This window comes from Natator depressus, chromosome 1 (genome assembly GCF_965152275.1).
Source record: "Natator depressus isolate rNatDep1 chromosome 1, rNatDep2.hap1, whole genome shotgun sequence".
Lineage (NCBI taxonomy): Eukaryota > Metazoa > Chordata > Testudines > Cheloniidae > Natator > Natator depressus.
In genome coordinates this window covers 213,881,779-213,900,054 of record NC_134234.1, presented here as the reverse complement: position 1 = coordinate 213,900,054, position 18,276 = coordinate 213,881,779, and the positions used below count along the sequence as shown (strand labels likewise).

Here is an 18,276-nt window from a genome sequence, read left to right as displayed (position 1 = left end):
ACTCACCCCCACATCAGCCTGTCCCCTGCCCAGCAATTCATTCTGCTTTTCAACCCTGCTCCCACGTCAGTTCTGCCCTCCCACCTCACCTTTGCTCCCCCTTCAGCTCCAGTATGATGTTGTCCCACTGGAACAATCCCAGGCTTAAGAACAGTCTGATATTGCACCCAATCCTATCTTCCAGGAATAATGAAGAACTTGGGAAACACATGAGCATGCCATGAAAGTAGCTGTTCTAATCCTGTCCTTTCACTGCCTTCTACGGCTGCTTTATTCTGAGCTACCACAGGGTATCACCCTGTAGGCACGGTAGAGGCATCTCGAAGGTTCAAGAGTTGCCCCCCAGCATCCACCCCAGGATTTTGTAATTCCCTAGATGAAATCTACTCCCAGTACATCATCACTGGAAATGTTGGTCACCAGAAGAAGAGCCCATTTAGTAGGGTGGCCTTACTGTAGCAGCAACTTTTAGTTTCCCTAGGTATGGCTTCCCCCTGTTTGGGCAATTTAATCTCCCAAAAAGAAAAGGAGTACTTGTGGCACCTTAGAGACTAACCAATTTATTTGAGCATGAGCTTTCGTGAGCTACAGCTCACTTCATCGGATGCATATTGTGGAAACTGCAGAAGACATTATATACACAGAGACCATGAAACAATACCTCCTCCCACCCCACTCTCCTGCTGGTGGGAGGAGGTATTGTTTCATGGTCTCTGTGTATATAATGTCTTCTGCAGTTTCCACAATATGCATCGGATGAAGTGAGCTGTAGCTCACGAAAGCTCATGCTCAAATAAATTGGTTAGTCTCTAAGGTGCCACAAATACTCCTTTTCTTTTTGCGAATACAGACTAACACGGCTGTTACTCTGAAACCTGTCATTAATCTCCCAAGGCCTTTGCCTCTATATCACCCACAAATGTCATCTGGCCTGGGACCCACTCGAGAAATAGTCTCTCTCTGACCCACCAGATGTCCGTGCACAGCTTGCACCTGGGCCTCCACTTTTTTAGCCATTTCCCTTGCAACTTTTTCCAGAGTTGCTGCACAGGAGTCACACCGGGGCTGGGAATTAACAGCTGATACCTTTAAGGAAACATCACTTTCTGCTTCCACATTTGCAACTCTGTGTATAATCTGGCCCTTAGGTTTGTCCAGTATGTGATCTTTCTTCACCATCAGCTTATGAAGATCCTCTGTTGAACAGTTTATAAACTACTTTTCACATGGGATTCTCTCACAGCTCGCCACTAGGCATAGGCCCCCTCTCTGCATTGCCAGTTCCAGATTCAGTGCAACAGATTCTGCTTCATTTGAGCCATCTCCCAGGCAGGGTGGTGCAGGGAAAGTCCTTTCGAACAGTGTCTGCAATGCACTCAAATACCTACACAGATGTTTCCCTCCCTGCCACTTCCTGGCTTACCATTCCTTCCAGTATTTCAAAATGATGAATCTCTCCCCCCCCACCATGGTGGTCATACAAATGTTCCTGTTACTGTCTATAAAAACCATGATCCACACTGGGAAGGTGCTGGTAAAATTAGTTGGAGTCACCATCCAAACACACTGCTAGGTACGTGCTGCTTTTTCACCAGACCACTCATTAACAGAGAGCAACAGCTGAAAGTCTGCCAACTATTCACAGACTCCAGTCTCATCTGCACGATCAGCACATTTCTTCTCAGGCAAAACTGATTTTGTCATCTTGAAGCTGGTGCCACCAGTTGTAATACTTGCTTGTAGAACCCAAAGTATTTATTGGGACATGGCAAGTAATAACTCCAGCACCACAGGCAGGACTGAATTCCCAGCTAAATTCCCCACATCGGATACAACAACATAACACCACACAAGACAACAACTTAACACTAAGATAAAGATACAGCACCATCTATTGGTGGAAATACTGTCTACACTAATCATTACTGTATTTTCATTATTTTTTCTCTAAGGACTTGTCTACATGGCCCTGCAATTTGAACTGGAGGGTTGCAAACTGCACTAGTATTCTTTCCTGTAACTGCCCCATATAAACCCTACAGGTGCAAATAAAAGGTACATAATTTACACTGCCATACTCCTGAAACAGGACTACATTAATGTAAACTATGTAACTTTTAGTTTGCGCTCACAGGGTCTACACAGGGCAGTTATAGTGTAGCACATTAGTATGCACTGTTACACCCCTGTACTTCCAACTGCAGGGCCATGTAGGCATGCCCACAGCATTTAACCCTAGAGTCAGCCTTGCTAGCTTGTTACTATTATGACAAAGTCAGGCTGGGGTCCTGTTGGGTTCTGGGAAGTGGGCGGGTATATTAGCCCCAGAACGAGAAAGGCGAGAAGCTGAAAAGGGGTTACTTCAGGTCAACTAGGGACACCTGAGTCCAATTAAGGACTACCTGAGACTTTTAAAAACGCCTCCTCAGGTGAGAGACAAGCTGCTGCAGGGCTAGTGGCAGCAGGGAGAAAGGCTTTGCCAGGTTGTATGGTTGCTCTTCTCTTTACAGTGGAAGCTACCTGCCTGCCTGTTTAGGGGAAGAACTGGTACTCCAGGGCCAATAAGAGGCAACACGCCTCCAGAGAAGGATAGGAAAAGGTATTCCCTTTTGCTTTGTGTTATGAACATATTTCTTTTTGTTTGGTGGAGGGGCACTCCTTGGGCCTGCTCTGAGACCTACTTGGAAAATATTGAGAAATAAATCGCAAGCAGGAGAATAAACACCATCTGGAGCAGGGCTGACTTACTCCAGGCCCCCACTGCCAGAGGGGGAAGCAGTGAGCCTGCTGGCGTGAAGGAGATGCCTTGCCACACTATCTAGTGGTCAGTCAGGACCTCCCTCCTTGTTTTAATGCTCTGATGTGAAGGGGTACTGGGAACAAACTAGACGGTACGTGTTGGTCCCAGAAATATGATGTGGGTCAGACTGACAAGGGGACAGTCACATGACAGGGGCCCCATAATCGTTGGCTCTAGCTGTATCATAGACACAAGCAACACACTGATTGTGTGGGTCCTATCCTGCATTAGGGTAATTGTGGTATTCTCTGAACTGAGTACTGACCTAAAGCTGGTACATCCTAGGGACAAGGATCAAGGGAAGGGGGGTGGGGGGGAGGAGTGACTGATTCAGCACGGAATGAGGCCAAATGGAATGGTGCCAACTTTCCCTTTTGTTTTTCCTGTAATGGGCTGAGTAATTGGGAAGGCGCTGTGAGGTGGACAAGGCAGAGGGATGCTCTGTCCTTTAAATGGCACAGTCCCCTTCTTACTTACCCTTCCCTTACTTACAAAGGAGGGGTGTGTGGGGTTTTTTAATTCCACAGTAATCAGGTTATACGTAGTACTGAAATTTGTGGAAGACCTAGTGAATAGTGCTCTTAAGAGATGACTAGGACTGGACTAGCAGGGGGGCTGCAGGGCAGGACTGAGCGGCACTGGCAGAGCTGTGTAGGGAGCCCAGGACTGGAATAGCAGGGGGTTGCAGGGCAGGACTGAGGGGCATTGGCAGAGCTGTGAAGCAGATACTTTGCCTTGCCCACAATATTCCTGACGATTCATCCAAGAGTCATGCATAACTCCATTGCCCTTTTGTTACGTTCTTTCTGGGATTGCCTCTAGCTCTAACTAGAAATTGCACACATCATTGCTTACATAGGCCCAGCAATCCACCTAAGGGAGAGACAGCAGCATATTAAACAGCTGCCTGTGATTTGTGTATGCAGCAGCAGGGGGCACCAGAGATTTCTCTGCCCGCAGCACCAAATGGGCATCCTGTATGCCTAACTTTAAATCACACATGCACCAGTGGAAAATCAGGCTTGTCCATGTTTCTTCAAAATCTGCAGGGTTCTGCCCACTGATGCCTAGAACATTGCCTGAAATTTTGGAATTGGTCAGCTGGGGTGTTTATAAGTTATTATTGCACTACAAAAGAGAAATGCCATTGAGTTTACTAGCGAAAAATGTTCTTCAGTTTCATGCCACTAAAGTGTGTGGAGAGAACAAGATAACCAGGACCCAGGCATGTGGAATTTGAGAAGTTTATTATGGGAAATGTTACATGCTTTGACCAATTACTGTTCTCAGTCTGACCGTGGAACCAGGGTAGCGTGTGGTCTTCTAGATCTGGGGGGAGTTCGTGGAGGGGACCTACACACTAGAGCTGAATCTAGCCAAGTCACCTACTGCATAGTCACAGCGTGCCGTCTGTCAGACTGTAAGTATAGACTGTTAGTAAATGTTACAGTCAGAGGGAAATAAGCTGTCCGGCTTCTTTCCTTAGTTCACATTCCACACTTGTCCTGTGAAGAAGAGAAAACACAGAGTAAAAAACCATGAGTGATTATAACAGGGTGATGCTCTGTCCATCCTCTGATGCTCCAGAAACTGCTCAGACCCACTTTCTTTTAGTGTTCAGTCTGTATTTTATTCCAAACCCTTCCACCAACACCAGTACAGGGCAACATCACAGTTTTTAATCCTACATGTTTCACTCCATCTTTACCAGGGTCCTAGGAAGAAAGGAGATTTCCCTCTCTTGGGAACTTTCAGCCTGGACTCAGCTAGCCAAGTCCTCCTTCCCTTGTAGCACTTCCTTCCTGGCTTCTATCAGGTTAGCCAGCTAAGGCCTAATGTGTTCCTTACCTCCCCAGCCTCCCCTTCTGATTAGCTAATTGCTCTAGCAGCTGTCCCCGGGGGAACTAATGGAGGCTAAAGCCATGAGGGTGCTGTTCAGCCTCAGCACTCTGTCACCACAATGAAAAGGGGGAGTCTGCACCAAAAAAAAAAAAAAAAAAAAAAAGCCCAATTTTCTCCCCAGAAAATGATGTCATTCTGTACAGCTAAACAGGCCAGTCCTGAAAGGGGGGGTTCTATTAATTACATGCAACAGTCTGTTTGGGCCCATGCAGAGCAATCCTACATCCCCACCCATGCTCTCTCCTTCATTGCTGTAACTCTGTGGACTTCATGGAAGTTACTCTTGATCTATGCTGGAGCAAGAGAAATCAGAATCTGCCCCATGGGCTTTAATGGGAATTCTGGTTGTGCCAGGAGGGAAAAATCCACTCTTAATCCCACTTCCTTTCGTCTCCTGCTCTACAAATCACTGCAGCTGCATGAAACTGCAGCTGTAGAAGTCAGCACAGAGATTTTCACCGTGTTTTAGGCAATTTCATGCCCCACGTTTCACTTTTCCATGAAGTTCCCTGAAGTGGCTGTTACAGCATCAGCATTGTGAGACGTTTCAAATCCTGAATATGCAAGAGTTCCGATTCCAGAGTCACTTTCAGCTGATGTGCGGGATTTTCAAAAGTGCCTCAGGAGTACATGGCCCACTGACTTTCAATAGCACGTGTGCTCCTAAGTCATTTAGTTGCTTTGGAAAATCCCTCCTGATGGGCCCATTTTCTCCTCAGGAATAGGTTTATTTTCATTGTAAAAAGGGATTCACTTCCAAGCCCAACATCTGCAAAATCTTGTATATTTTTCCAGTGACATGGGCTCATTTTCAAATACGTCAGAGCATTTTGGATTTGGAACAACTCTTCCTTTCTTTTAACTACATCTCTGCATGCCACCCACTCTCTCCTCCCCCCACCTTCCCCTCTCCCTATTCTTATCGCTCTCTATGTAAGTATCACTCACACGTTACTCTAATCGCTGCAGACTTGCAGCTGCTTTCCGGGTGAGATGTCTGACCACAGGCTGTGCTGCACTCAGCAAGACGTGTTTGCTTGGAAAGGGAAAAACCCAAATGTCACATTCTATCAAACCACTGCTGTAACCTCCATACGAATGTCCCCTGCCCCCCTTACAGAGTATTCCCAACTCACAAAAACCTTTGAGAAGTTGAAGCCTGTGTGATGCTTCCCGGGGGTATCCATGGATATAAGGGACCTAGCTACCACTCACCCTGAGCATGAGGAAGCCTTGTCTGTACCTGCTGTGGGGCGATTCTCCACCACCACCAGTCTGGGGCAAGACAAGCACTACCTTCCAGGCCCCACTCTCTGTATTGGTTAATGATAGATACGCTCCAACCCCTGAGCCCTCCAAGCATCCACCTGCAGTGCGAAGCCCCCGATCCACTGGACGCTCTCAGCTTCTCCAGATCTGACATTCCCAAAGAGCAGTACAGCACAGCTCTGCTTTACACACAGCACTTAGATTTGTCTATAGAGAAAGTTTTTTGTTTTGTTTTTTTAAACAAAGAGCAGAGATTCAAGTGATAATAAGCAGACATTTTGGAAACAAAGTGTTACATATAAAATAAAATCGTAACATGCATTCTAGAGCCTATACTTTACTTGTCATATCAGACAGAGCAAAAACTCACCCAAAATCCTTCCAGCGTATTACAGCCAAGCTAGGCTGTGATCTTCCATTCATGATACAAGTATGCTGACCTCTTGCCTCCTCAGTGGAAAAATGCAGAGTTTGTTTCTATCCCTACAGCTGTAGTAAAAAAGAAATCCATTGTCTTCACTGGAGACTTTGCAATCACTCGATTAGCATTTTGCTCAGACTGTAAATAGGTGTTCATTCTGAAGTATACAATACCCAATTTAATTGTAGACAGACCAATAGATAAATATTTTCTGGCTGAAATAAACTTGTTTATCCACTGCTGGTGGGTGCATTCAACTCACAGAACTTAAAACATAATTTTCATTATATACGCGTAACTCTTTACATATTAACCACACATATATTTTGCAATGATTATGATGGCCAGTGTGACAAGATTTCAGCAGAGACCTTGCATCAGACTCTGACAAAGTAGTATGTAAATACCAGACCCAGGGGGATCCCTGTAACATTTATGCATCCCTGTGTCTTCCACCAGTTGGCACCAAGAGTTCCCCCTGCTTCACAGCCTCCCTTGTTTCAGAATGACCTGTCTTCACAGCTGATCTATAAACTCTTGGGCAGAATCTGACATGTTCAGAAAGTCACTAAATATTTGATGACACTCTCTTGAAATCTCCCCATTTTGGATTGATCCATTCCCAAGGCAGAGCTACAAAAAACAGGCAGTGTCTGGTGAGTTCCAGTGAGTCTATTAGTCGCACCTGGGAGGGGCATGGGGCTAACATGCAACACACAGGCTGGTTGTGGCCTTTTGTCAATTGTGGTAAGGTACCAGCAGCAAAGTGCAAATAAACATCACCCAGTTTAGTGGAAATAGACAAGGATCTCAGCCAGGCCTCCTACCTCTTTTATAGTAATTACATATCAGCACTGAAGCTGGTTTGATGTTGGACAAAGAAAGTTCTTGCTCAGCTGAGAAAGAGAAACTGATATTCTTTTGTGAGACCTGGGAATGGGAGGACAGAGGAGGGCATTATATGTTTTCTTTTAATATCAATTTCTCTCCACCAAAGACCTACTGAGGTGGATTCCAAATACACGGGGCTCCCACCTTGCATGGCACCATCACCCCAGAGAGTCCCTGTTCATCCAATCAGTTTCTTTACAGTTGTCTTGTTAAGATTTTTGGCCCTGAGACTAAAAATTTTCAAAAGGCATCTGTTTAAAGCTTGTAGACATATATAACACCAGGGGGAAAATCTCTCTTTGAATGTATGTTCTCCATGTAAAAGGGGACACAGTTGTTCTTGGTTTCCATCTGCATCATCACACAATCATCCTGAAGCTTTAAACAAAGAAATGGGAAAGAGGATCCATTATTAACAAGCATTAAACATAAGAGGCGTCCCAGATCCTGCAGAAATGCCCATGTGATGATATTATGACCCACCACTTCCTTAGCTACTGGGAGTAGTGACAGTTCTATTCCTGCGAAAGAACAATGGCATCTAGTGGTCAAAGTGGGAACTGCAAAATAATCACTGGGGGCAAATTTTCAAAGGTATTTAAATACCTAGATACCTATAAAATCGGTCTCTAGGTTGTATGTGTGTGGCCTAAGCTAGTCTGCAGCAGTTTGACAGGAAATCTACACACAACTTGAGTATCATGTTTGTTTCATTAAGTGGGTTACTGGTTGTATGTAATGAAGGGGATGGCAATGTGTCCTGAGCCAAGTGGGCTCCAGTGAATGCCCACAATGCTCAGAACACTGGTTAGTTGGCCCGGTCCTCTCCTTCTATCCAGCCCAGGGTACAACAGCCTGTAACCCCCTCTGCCCCTGGGGTGGTTTATTCATGTCGCTTCCATCGTTTACCTTCCGCAGGGATGATCTGAGAGAGATGAAGCCTGAGAGCATCTTGCCATCAACAGTGGCCATGCTGGAGCTATTGCATATCCGGCATTACTGAAACCAGGGAGACTGGATCAGTCTAGATCATGAATGAGGAGGAAACGTTCTGCTCCAGAGCACGAATAGCCTGTGAAGACCTTTCTGATTTACCTGTTGCACTGTGGCTACTTAATGCCATGGAGGAGAGAGAGGGTAGCGAAGGGCCCCCTGGAGGGACAGGGCATGAGAGGAGGCCTATTAATACAGTGCCTGGCTTCTATGGTGCTGGTGCTCTATAAATACCTAGAGACAGAAACTGTGCTTTATGGAAACACCCTAAGTTCCATGCAGGGTGAGGGAACTAATGTTCCGAGTGTTTGACTAGGACCATAGTACAGGGACACGATCCAAAATTATTGGACTTTGTTATCTGGGGGCCTGTGATGGGGTGGAGTAGGCCCAAAGGCCCCGGCTGGAGGCCTCAGGGTTTGCCACACCCATCCCAGGAAAGGAGCTGTGGAGAGATCCTCCAAGAGGCCTAGAGTGGTTGCGAGGAAGCAACCAATCAGAGGGGCTGCTGGAATGGCCAATCAGGGGCCAGGAGGGCCATATAAAAGGAGCTGCAGAACAGATCATCAGTTAGTTGCTGTTTGGAGCTGGAGAAGAAAGGACTGTGTGCCTGGCTGGAAAAGCGGCAGGAGCACAGGCAGCTAAGCAGGGGCAGGGACCAGGGGAGTAAGAGGCTCCTGCCTGGCTGCTAGGACTGAGCCAAAGACAATTTGCTAGCAGGGACTGGGGGAGCAATGAAGGAGCTCCCGGCTGGCTGCTGGGACTGAGAAAGGACTGAGCCCAGCTCTAGGAAGATAGTGTCTCCAGGGAGGAAGCCCTGGGGATATGGCCCCATACCAGGGCTGGGACTATTTAACAATTGAGCCCAGGGAGGAATCATCCCCATTATAAAACAGCACTAACACTGTACTCAACTATTTAGTGTATATGTGCACTCTAGGGCATTGCTGGACAGAATCAGAAATGCTTAGTTGTGTACCATAGACTCTATACTGCTAACATCTAGTGGAGAATCTCCTTTTGCTCCAGTCATTGAGGCCCAGATTTTTGGGGCAGGAGAAGCCAAGTCCTATGCACACAGTCACAGTGCAGCCCTCAGAGGCCATGCAGTTCAGCAGAGTGACAACAGGGAAGTCCTTGGGTGCTCCAGATTTGTAACAATATTTCTAATCGATAGTCCTGTTTTAAACCCTCCCCTCCCCCGTTTCCCAGTTGGCTGGTTCTTATCACTCAGGGAGCTGGGGCAATGGTGGGAAGTGACCTGGCTGAAAGGAGCAGATCAAACTTTGCTGCAAGGCTGCTGTGCAGGAAGCATTCACTGTCTGCAGAGAGAGATTGAACCCAGATATCTTTTTGGGCATGAGGATGTTGTATCTCAGGACTGTCTATAACAAAGGGAAAATAATCCTGACAATAAAACCCCAATCGCTCCCATCCTGCATTTAACACTATGGCAGTTCTCAAACACCTTTCTGACAGATCTACCTCTATCCTCTCTATTAGCTCTTTAGAGTAGAAGTAACTGTTTTTACAATGTAACCCTTCTGCCAGGTGAGATTGGGTTCAATATCTAGGGATCCCTCTTAACAACAGAATACAGAACTGGCCTGAGTCCCCACCGGTAATCTGGGAAAAATTACACCGCCCTTGGGCACCTCTAAGAGTCAATACTTCCCCTCTGGCAAGTACCGAGTCTGAGTGTAGAAAAGAAAACTTTCAATAAAAAGGGGAAAGGAAGCCAGCATTAATTTGGGGAACCACCACAAGCATGTGACCATGAGCAAAACCCCCACCCCACAATACACTGGGCAGTGTTCTTTGCCTCAGGTTCTCACCTTGCAGTGTGAAAGTCTGACAAACAAGTGTTCCTTTAACTTGCCACTCCCCTCTCCCTCCACCACATTGCACTCACAGTTGTTGTGCTTGGTCAGCAAAGATGCAGAATTCAGAGGTGCGTTCGGGTGAGTTCACCTCCCACCACAGTGGGTATGAGGGAGGGGCTGAACAGTGCCTCAGCGGCTTGCTCCACCCTTCACCCTGTGTTGCTGCCTGCTGCTGCCACTGCTTCATCGTTCACCCTGCCGCTGGCCGCGTCGCTGCCAGTCCCTCGGCCGCTGGCCGCCTCGTTGTTCACGCCACCACTGTGCCGCTCTACTGCCACCTCTGCGATGCCTTGACGTCCCGCCCCCGAACACAGCTCTCGGTAATTTCAGCCGTTAGAAGAGCAGCCTTGCTCCTAAAGCAGACTGGTCAGTCTCTTGCACGGGAGATACTGCCCCACAGCAGGTCACACACACCTGGGCATCAGCCACTTCAGCGCTAGTGATCTGTAACAAAACAAGAGACTCCCAAATGAGTATAATCCACTTCGTTATTAAACAGTAGAGAGCAAAGGGTCAGAACAACGTCTAGGACTCTCTGGGCAAAGCCTATACCTATTATACCACCTCAGCCAGCCACCCCCAACTCACCTCTCCGCTAGCCTTTGGCACCCTACCCCTGCTTAGTGAGGGCAGTAAAGCTGAGGGTGACCATGCTCAATCCGGGCAGGCCAAGCACAGTTCTGCTGCCCCCACTCATACAACAAGGACAACAACCTTTCCTCACCCCTGCACCCAACACCACAGTAACCTGCAGTCCTACACCAGCCAAAAGTGGTCATTTGGGCAAAGCTGCTCCATCACGCTGCACATCTTGGCACAACAGGCGTGCCTATGCAAACAAGGCTGGTTCCTGAAGTCTTTCCCCCCAGCTGATCACTAGATGTCAGTGAAGAGCTCATTCAAACCCTGCTTAAATCAACTTCAGGAGCCACATCCTATAATTGTACTCAGCCTTTATCTGGTAACAATGAATGCCTCTTCATTACCCCCCCGCCCCCTTTTACCTCTACCAGATGTGTCACTGATCCCAATATATGCTTCACCACACCTTCTTCCCACTTCATCCGCCCCTTGTAATTTCGTACCAATACTCTCTACCCTAGACAGAAAAACCTGGGGGAGGGGCTGTCAGGAAACCAGTATAGGCTGTAACACAATATGGTCAAAAAGCTAGAATCCAGGTAAGGCTCATTCTGCTGGACTCAGGCTTCAGACATCTTTCCCTCTTCATTCCCTGCTTCTCATGGAAATGTCATTACTGCCTTACACAGGACTAGGGTTGCCAACTTTCTAATCACACAATACCGAACGCCCTTACCCCATCCCTTCTCTGAGGCCCTACCCCTGCCCCTTCTCTGAGGTCCCACCCCGCACTCCATTTCCCCCTCCCTCCGTCGCTTGCTCTCCCCCACCCTCGCTCACTCACTCGTTTTTACCATGCTAGGGCAGGAGGTTAGGGTGTGAGAGGGGGTGGGGGCTCTAGCTGGGGGTGCGGGCTCTGGGGTTGGGCTGAAGATGATGGGTTTGGGGTGCAGGAGGAGGCTCTGGGCTGGGGCAGAGGGGTTTGGAGTGTGGAAGGGGGCTCCAGACTGGGGCAGGGTGTGGGAGGGGGTACAGGCTCTGGGCTGGTGGTGTGGGCTCCACAGAAATGAGAGGTTTGGGGTGCACGGAGCTCCAGGCTGGGGCAGGGGTTTGGGAAGGGGAGGTTCGGGAGGGAGATTGGATGCAGGAGGGGGCTCAGGGATGGGGCAAGAAGTTGGGGCACGAGAGGAGGTTCGGGATGTGGACTTCGGGTGGCACTCACCTCAGGCAGCTCTCAGGAGCAGCAACATCTCCCTCTGGCTCCTAGGTGGAGGTGCGGCAAGGCAGCTCCACGCACTGCCCCTGCCTGCAGGCGCCATCCCCACAGCTCCCATTGGCTGGGGTTCCTGGCCAACAGGAGCTGCAGAACTGGCACTCGGGGTGGGGGCAGCATGCAGAGCCCCTGTGGCCACCCCTATGCCTTGGAGCCAGACGGATATGCTGGCAGCTTCCCAGGAGCTGCATGGATCCGGGCAGGCACCCTGCCTGCCCTGCTGTGGGCGGCCAAGTGGAATTTTAAAGATCTGGTCAGCAGTGCTGACGAGAGCCGCCAGGGTCCCTTTTCAACAGGGCATTCCGGTCAAAATCTGGACACCAGGCAACCCTAGTCCCCATAGTAAACAACCATCCTACAGGGATAACTCCAGCTTCCTGAAATAGGATGGGCTAAGTTGTTCTTCTGTTATGTGATTTGGCCACCCTGATAGTGCATAGTGCATCACCTTAAAAGATCCCATTTTGGTTCTTATTTCCAGAGCAATTTCATTAGCTGTAATAGGAAGGTCATCTAGGAAAGAGACTCGATATACAGAGTTTTCCTTTCTGTTTCCCTGTGTAAAGGGGCAAACAGGACAGTGCTTCTGCAGTAGCATGTTTTTCTGATGGTCTATAATAAATGGCATACGGGTACGCTGCTAAGATCAAATCCCATCGCTTCAGCCTTGCTGCCACTAATGGTGCAACGCCTTTGGACCCAGTATTTTTACCAGTGGATTAAACTTCCTAACACTAATAACAGTAGGACAATGGAACAGACTGCCTCGGGAGGTTGTGGAAGCTTCTTCACTGGAGGTTTTCAAAAGGAGGCTGGATAACATCTGTCTTGGATGGTTTAGACACAACAAATCCTGCATCTTAGCAGGGGGTTAGACTAGATGACCCTTGCGGTCCCTTCCAACCCTATGCTTCTATATCAGTGATTAAGATCAATTGTTTCCCAAACAGGTATTCATGGAATTTAATAACCTCCCAAATGATGCTAAAGCTTCTTTTTTAATTTGAGAGTCTCTTCTCTCAGCCTTTGATAATGTTCTGCCAGCAAATGCTATGGATTTTTCACTCCCATCTTTACAAGTGTGTGAAATGATAGGCCCAATTCCTACAGGAGAGGCTAAGTTATGGCCCTGAGAAAATCTTGGGTTTTTTTGTTTTTGTTTGTTTTTTAATTACAGCAGTCACAGGTAAAATAGCAAATTTCACAGGATGTACACAGAATGCCATCAGTAAAAGGTCACTGCTGCATTCCTTTGTATAAAAACAGACACTGAATCACCCCAAACTGCTGCGATTTCCCCTACAACGGAGCAACAGAAGCAGGCATCCATGGGCAGTTTTACGTTGAAGCAGAAGTTCAGGTGAGGCTACAGATTTCCCCAAGCATGAGAACGTACAGGTGCCCACTTTTACTTCCCTACTGTAGGAAAAACTGCAGTACTGGGCTAATTCCACAATTTCTGGGCAGTCACAATTTTCTCAGGGCCCTAATTATGGAAAGCTCAGTTTTACAATCTAGCAATAAACTGGAACTAGTTTCTTTTTCACTACCTCAAAAGTTTTATGTTCCTTTTCCATCCAAACCCACTTTATAGTTTCTGAAATTAATGTTGCTAAATTCGGAATGAATCTTCCATAATAATTTAACATGGTCAGAAACAATCTAAGCTCTGAGACAGCGTATAGCACTGGAGCGTTCTCAATGGATTTTGTATTCTCTTTTAATAGGTAAACCTCTTCCGCATCTACACAATGCCTCAAACAAGTAACCTGATTTTGAAAAAGAGCACACTTATCTCTGTTAACGTTACAATTTTTCTGCAATCTCTTTAAAGTCCCCTCTAGATATTTTAAATGTTCCTCTGAAGTCCTCCCAGTTATTAATAGATCTTCTAAATAACAGACACCACCATTTACCTCCTGCAGTGCCTGATCTGTTATTCATTGAAACAGAACAGGTGTGCTAGCTCCCCATAGGGTAATCTTTCATACCTAAATACCCTTGTGTGTGTTGTGGACAGAAATGTTTTTGCATCTGGCTACATTGCCATCTGCTGGTAAGCTTGGGGCAAGTCGAGTTTGCTCAACTTCATTCCCTCTGTCAGCTTTTGCAAATAAATCTTGTGGTTTAGGAAACAGATATTTGTCCATCTCCAGCCCGGGGTTTATAGTGACTTTATAATCCCTACAAATTCTTACACTACCATCACCTTTTGGGATACACACAATTAGTACAGTTCTTTCACTGGACTCCATAGAGAAATTATACCCTGCTTTTGCAAGTCATCCAGTTGCTTTTCCATGGGCTCTTACAGAGCATATGGAACAGGTGTAGCCTTCAGAAATTTAGGACTGGCCTTTGCTTTGCTGGTGTATGTCTTTAACCAAACCCATATCTGTACTAATTACATTGGTCTTTTAGTGCCCCCACTCTGTCTGACAAATGATGTACCACAATCCAATTTAATCTTGTATAGCCAGTCTCTGCCGATTACTAGGGGGCCATTTCCTTCCATTACAATTAATTCTAACGGTGAACAGACACCTTTATAAGTTACAGTGACAGGGAGACAGCTTAATACCCCTCTCTGCCCTTATTGCAATTCTGTAAAAGCACAATAGTTTCTTACCTCAGATAACATTTTTTTTGCAAGCCCCCTCAGAGATCATGGTCATTGCCACTCCTGTATCTCTCTCCATTGTCAATATCACATCATTAACCTTTACATTAACATAATACAGGTGATGACATCTGTTTAGTCTCCACCATATACAGTTCTGTGAAATGGTACAGCTCACATATCCTTTCATCTGGAGACAACCTGCCTCCGGGCCCGACTCCTCCTAGTCACATAACTAGTTCCGTGGCTCCTATCTGCAGTCATTGATGGCTTCCGCTCAGTGTATTCTTTGCTGTTCTGTGGGGCACTGTGGAAAGATCAGGTGATGTTTTCCCGCTTACCGCACTTCTTGCGGTACAGAGAAATAGTGCTCCTGCTGGTGTGATATCCCTAAACCATGGAAACATGGCTCCCTCTGTTTTATCTGAACCTGTGAGAGGTGCTGACCAGTGTTGTCATCTTCTTCCTCCCCTGCTGAGTCCCTTCTTTCCAGGCCTGGCATGATGGGGAGAGTTTATTTTCAAATTTTGGTGCATTTTTCTTTATGGATTCAAACAACAGAACAGTCTCCACAGCTCCCTCTAGTAGCAGGTGTCACAATTCAGGGCAACTGCACCTCCCCTCAGGGGTTCAGCAAGGGCAACCACTCTATGGGGTAGTAAGAATTTTTCCCCTTAAAATACCAAGGAAATTAACTGCCCCAAACCTTCATTAATACAGAGTTAGGTTTACTCAGTGCGGCCTAATGCCCTTCCAGAATGTGGACAATGGGTAACCTTAAACCTCTGAAAACAAGGAAATAAAAAGTTAAGGTACAAACCATTTGTGCAATGGAAGCTTTACTCTGCCCTCTGAGTGATACTCCAACATGCCAACACCACACTGCCCTTACAGATACTACAGACACTCTGAGAACAGAGCACATAAGCACTGTAGGACGAAGTCTAGCATCTACTCTTTGCTAAGGCAAAACTCAAGTTTAGATCAGGCATAGCAAACAGCAGCTACCTACACACAGATACTAACCATCCCAGATTTGCTAAATGTTACTACCTCTTCACCCTTGCCCTGAGGATTCCTTCTGAGACATTGCCTTCACTGACTCCTCACTAAGGACTGGAGACTAGTCATGTAGACCACCAGATAGCTGACAATCCCCATAGCAAGACACACTCCCGGCACCCCCTACTGACAAAGCCTATAAACTCAATGCTGAAATGAGGAATACTTGATCCCTCAAAGTACAGATGCAACTCTCCTCATACCACAGTGACAGAGCAGCCAATTTGCTCCAACTGCTCCACCATTCAATACAGTTACACCTAATGCAGCTGGTGTGCATGCAGATAAACGGTGCAGCTCAAACCATTGGAACACAACAGAACACAGTGGCATGTTCTCTTAGTCATTCCTCATGTCTATTTATTATGGCATTATCTTTACTGAACCACCTTATCTCTTATTCCAAAAGGTAAAGAGAGAAACTTGTATCTGTCCCAGAGTGTAGTAAAAGTGCAAAGATCAAATGACTCATTACCTAATGTGACTTATCAATATCCATCTTTCTTATCTAGCATAATAAATATGCTTTTTTACCAGCTAGTCAGGACATCTGCTGGTGTGGGGATAGAATAATGCTGTATCAGTATAGTCTTATTAAGGCATCTGGGATCCAAACAAATCCTAATCTTGCCATATTTTGTCCCAGTTATGATTAAACTGCTAACCCATGGAGTGGGTGAGTTCACTTTGGCTAAGACTCTTTCCTTTTCTAACTGTCTGAGTGAATTTCTGAGTCTGTCACTGCAAAAGGTGTAGTTCTGCAGCCATGCACCGTATGACAAGGGTGACTGATGGGTCTGTATATATGCGATGCTTCCCACAGAACTCTCCTAGTCCCCTGAAGAATTCCAGGTATTGTGCAAGCAATTCTTCTTAGTGCTGTGTGCTTTGGTGTGCAGCATACTCATTCATACATACTAGGTGTACCCGTATGCAGGCTTCTCTGCCTATCAGTAGTGTTGTAAATGCCTTAGGGATTAAGTCTTCATCACTAAGGTGAAGTCTTCAATTGAAGACTGACCTTAGCTTTAACAGTTGCTGTTGTTAAAGTGACTTCCCCTTCAGAGTATATTCTGGAATCACCATATGCTATAAGCACAACATCAGACTGCTTTATCTAGATGGGACCGGCTGTCTTTCTCGAACACTGAATTGGAAAACATTTAGCTTCCACCCCAATATCAAGATTAAAACTTCATAGGTACCTTCCTTACATGCAGTGTAGGACACCAAGGTTCTGTGAGCGAGCTATATGATTTCTGACAGAGCTATAGGATTTCTGTTTCCCTGTGACACTGTATACACAAAAAGAGACTGTTCGCATTCTAGTTCAGTCAGAGATTTGTGGCTTTGCCTTTTGGGTAAGTGTGTTGCTCTGCAAATAGAATAGTGATTTAATTTTCCACATTTGTGGCATATTTTTCCATAGGCTAGGTGTGTTGTACCACAGTGTGTACAGAGTTTTTGTGCGAGTGGTTGGTGTGCCTGCTTTGCTCTGACTCACCAGCCGCTGGGCCCTCCCCATGAGTATTCTTTTGTGTAACAGCCTCTACAAACTTGTCAGTATGTGGCCCAGATGGGATCTCTAGTTGTGTCTTTGCAGCTTGTGAGGCTCTGTGAATGCCTATTCCTTTCTGCAAACCCAAATCAGGTTTCCACTTTCCTCAACAACCTTTCCTTTAGCCCTTTATCAGTGACACTAAGCACAGTACTCACAAAAAGAAAAGGAGTACTTGTGGCACCTTAGCGACTAACCAATTTATTTGACCATAAGCTTTCCTGAGCTACAGCTCCCGATGAAGTGAGCTGTAGCTCCCGAAAGCTTATGCTCAAATAAATTGGTTAGTCTCTAAGGTGCCACAAGTCCTCCTTTTCTTTTTGCGAATACAGACTAACACGGCTGCTACTCTGAAACCTAAGCACAGTACTGTAGCTGAGAATATCCTTTTCAGTATTTCCAAACTCAAATGCTTGCTTTTTGCCTCAGCTCTGTGACATATTTGTCTATCTGCTCTTCCCCTAAGTGCAGGTGAGGCCACGACAGAACTGGTGCCGTTCAAACACAACAACATTTTTCTTACGGTTACCATAGTTCCTAAGCCTTGTGAAGATCTCATCCAAAAGAGAAGCATTTTCAGCTGGCTGCTGTAAGAATGTTATCAACTTCCAGAGCTTCCGGTAAAATGGCTACTCTTATCCCCGGCTCTTTTGTATCTGCTCCCGAAGTTTTCATATAGATCTGGAAGGTTTGTTCCCATCTCCAGCAGGATTACAACAGAAAGATACAGGTGGGGTTGGCTTACAGTTCTCCCTCTTTTTTTTTTTTTTTTGAAAACAGCCTTTTCTAGTTTAACGGCTTTAATTTGGCCTCCACTCGTGTGTACTCACTGTGTCTTTATTCTCCGCGCCTTCTGTGTGGTTTCTGCTGGTCTGTGCACGGCAGCTTCTTCTTGTCTGTGGCGCAGTTCGCACCACTTGCGGATACGCTGTGTCCTGGCAGGAGCGGCCACTTCCCGCAGCCCGAGCCCCCGGCGCCCGCCCGGCAGCGCCGCTCGCAGAGCCACGCAGCGGCCGGCGCCG

The 18,276-nt window shown here is 46.6% G+C and overlaps 1 long non-coding RNA gene across 2 annotated transcripts; it reads right to left on the bottom strand.

Moving 5' to 3' along the window:
- Positions 1 to 4,063: 4,063 nt before the first annotated feature.
- LOC141975082 (uncharacterized) lies at positions 4,064 to 18,270 on the bottom strand. Of its 2 annotated transcripts, none has more exons than XR_012635850.1 (4): positions 18,085 to 18,270; positions 10,112 to 10,603; positions 6,342 to 6,460; positions 4,064 to 4,305 (listed from the first exon to the last, which is right to left on the bottom strand). It is a non-coding gene; the product is annotated as an uncharacterized LOC141975082 (long non-coding RNA). The 2 variants fall into 2 exon arrangements; XR_012635848.1 differs by having other exon boundaries at positions 4,067 to 4,305; positions 10,189 to 10,603.
- Between the last annotated feature and the right edge of the window lie 6 nt (positions 18,271 to 18,276).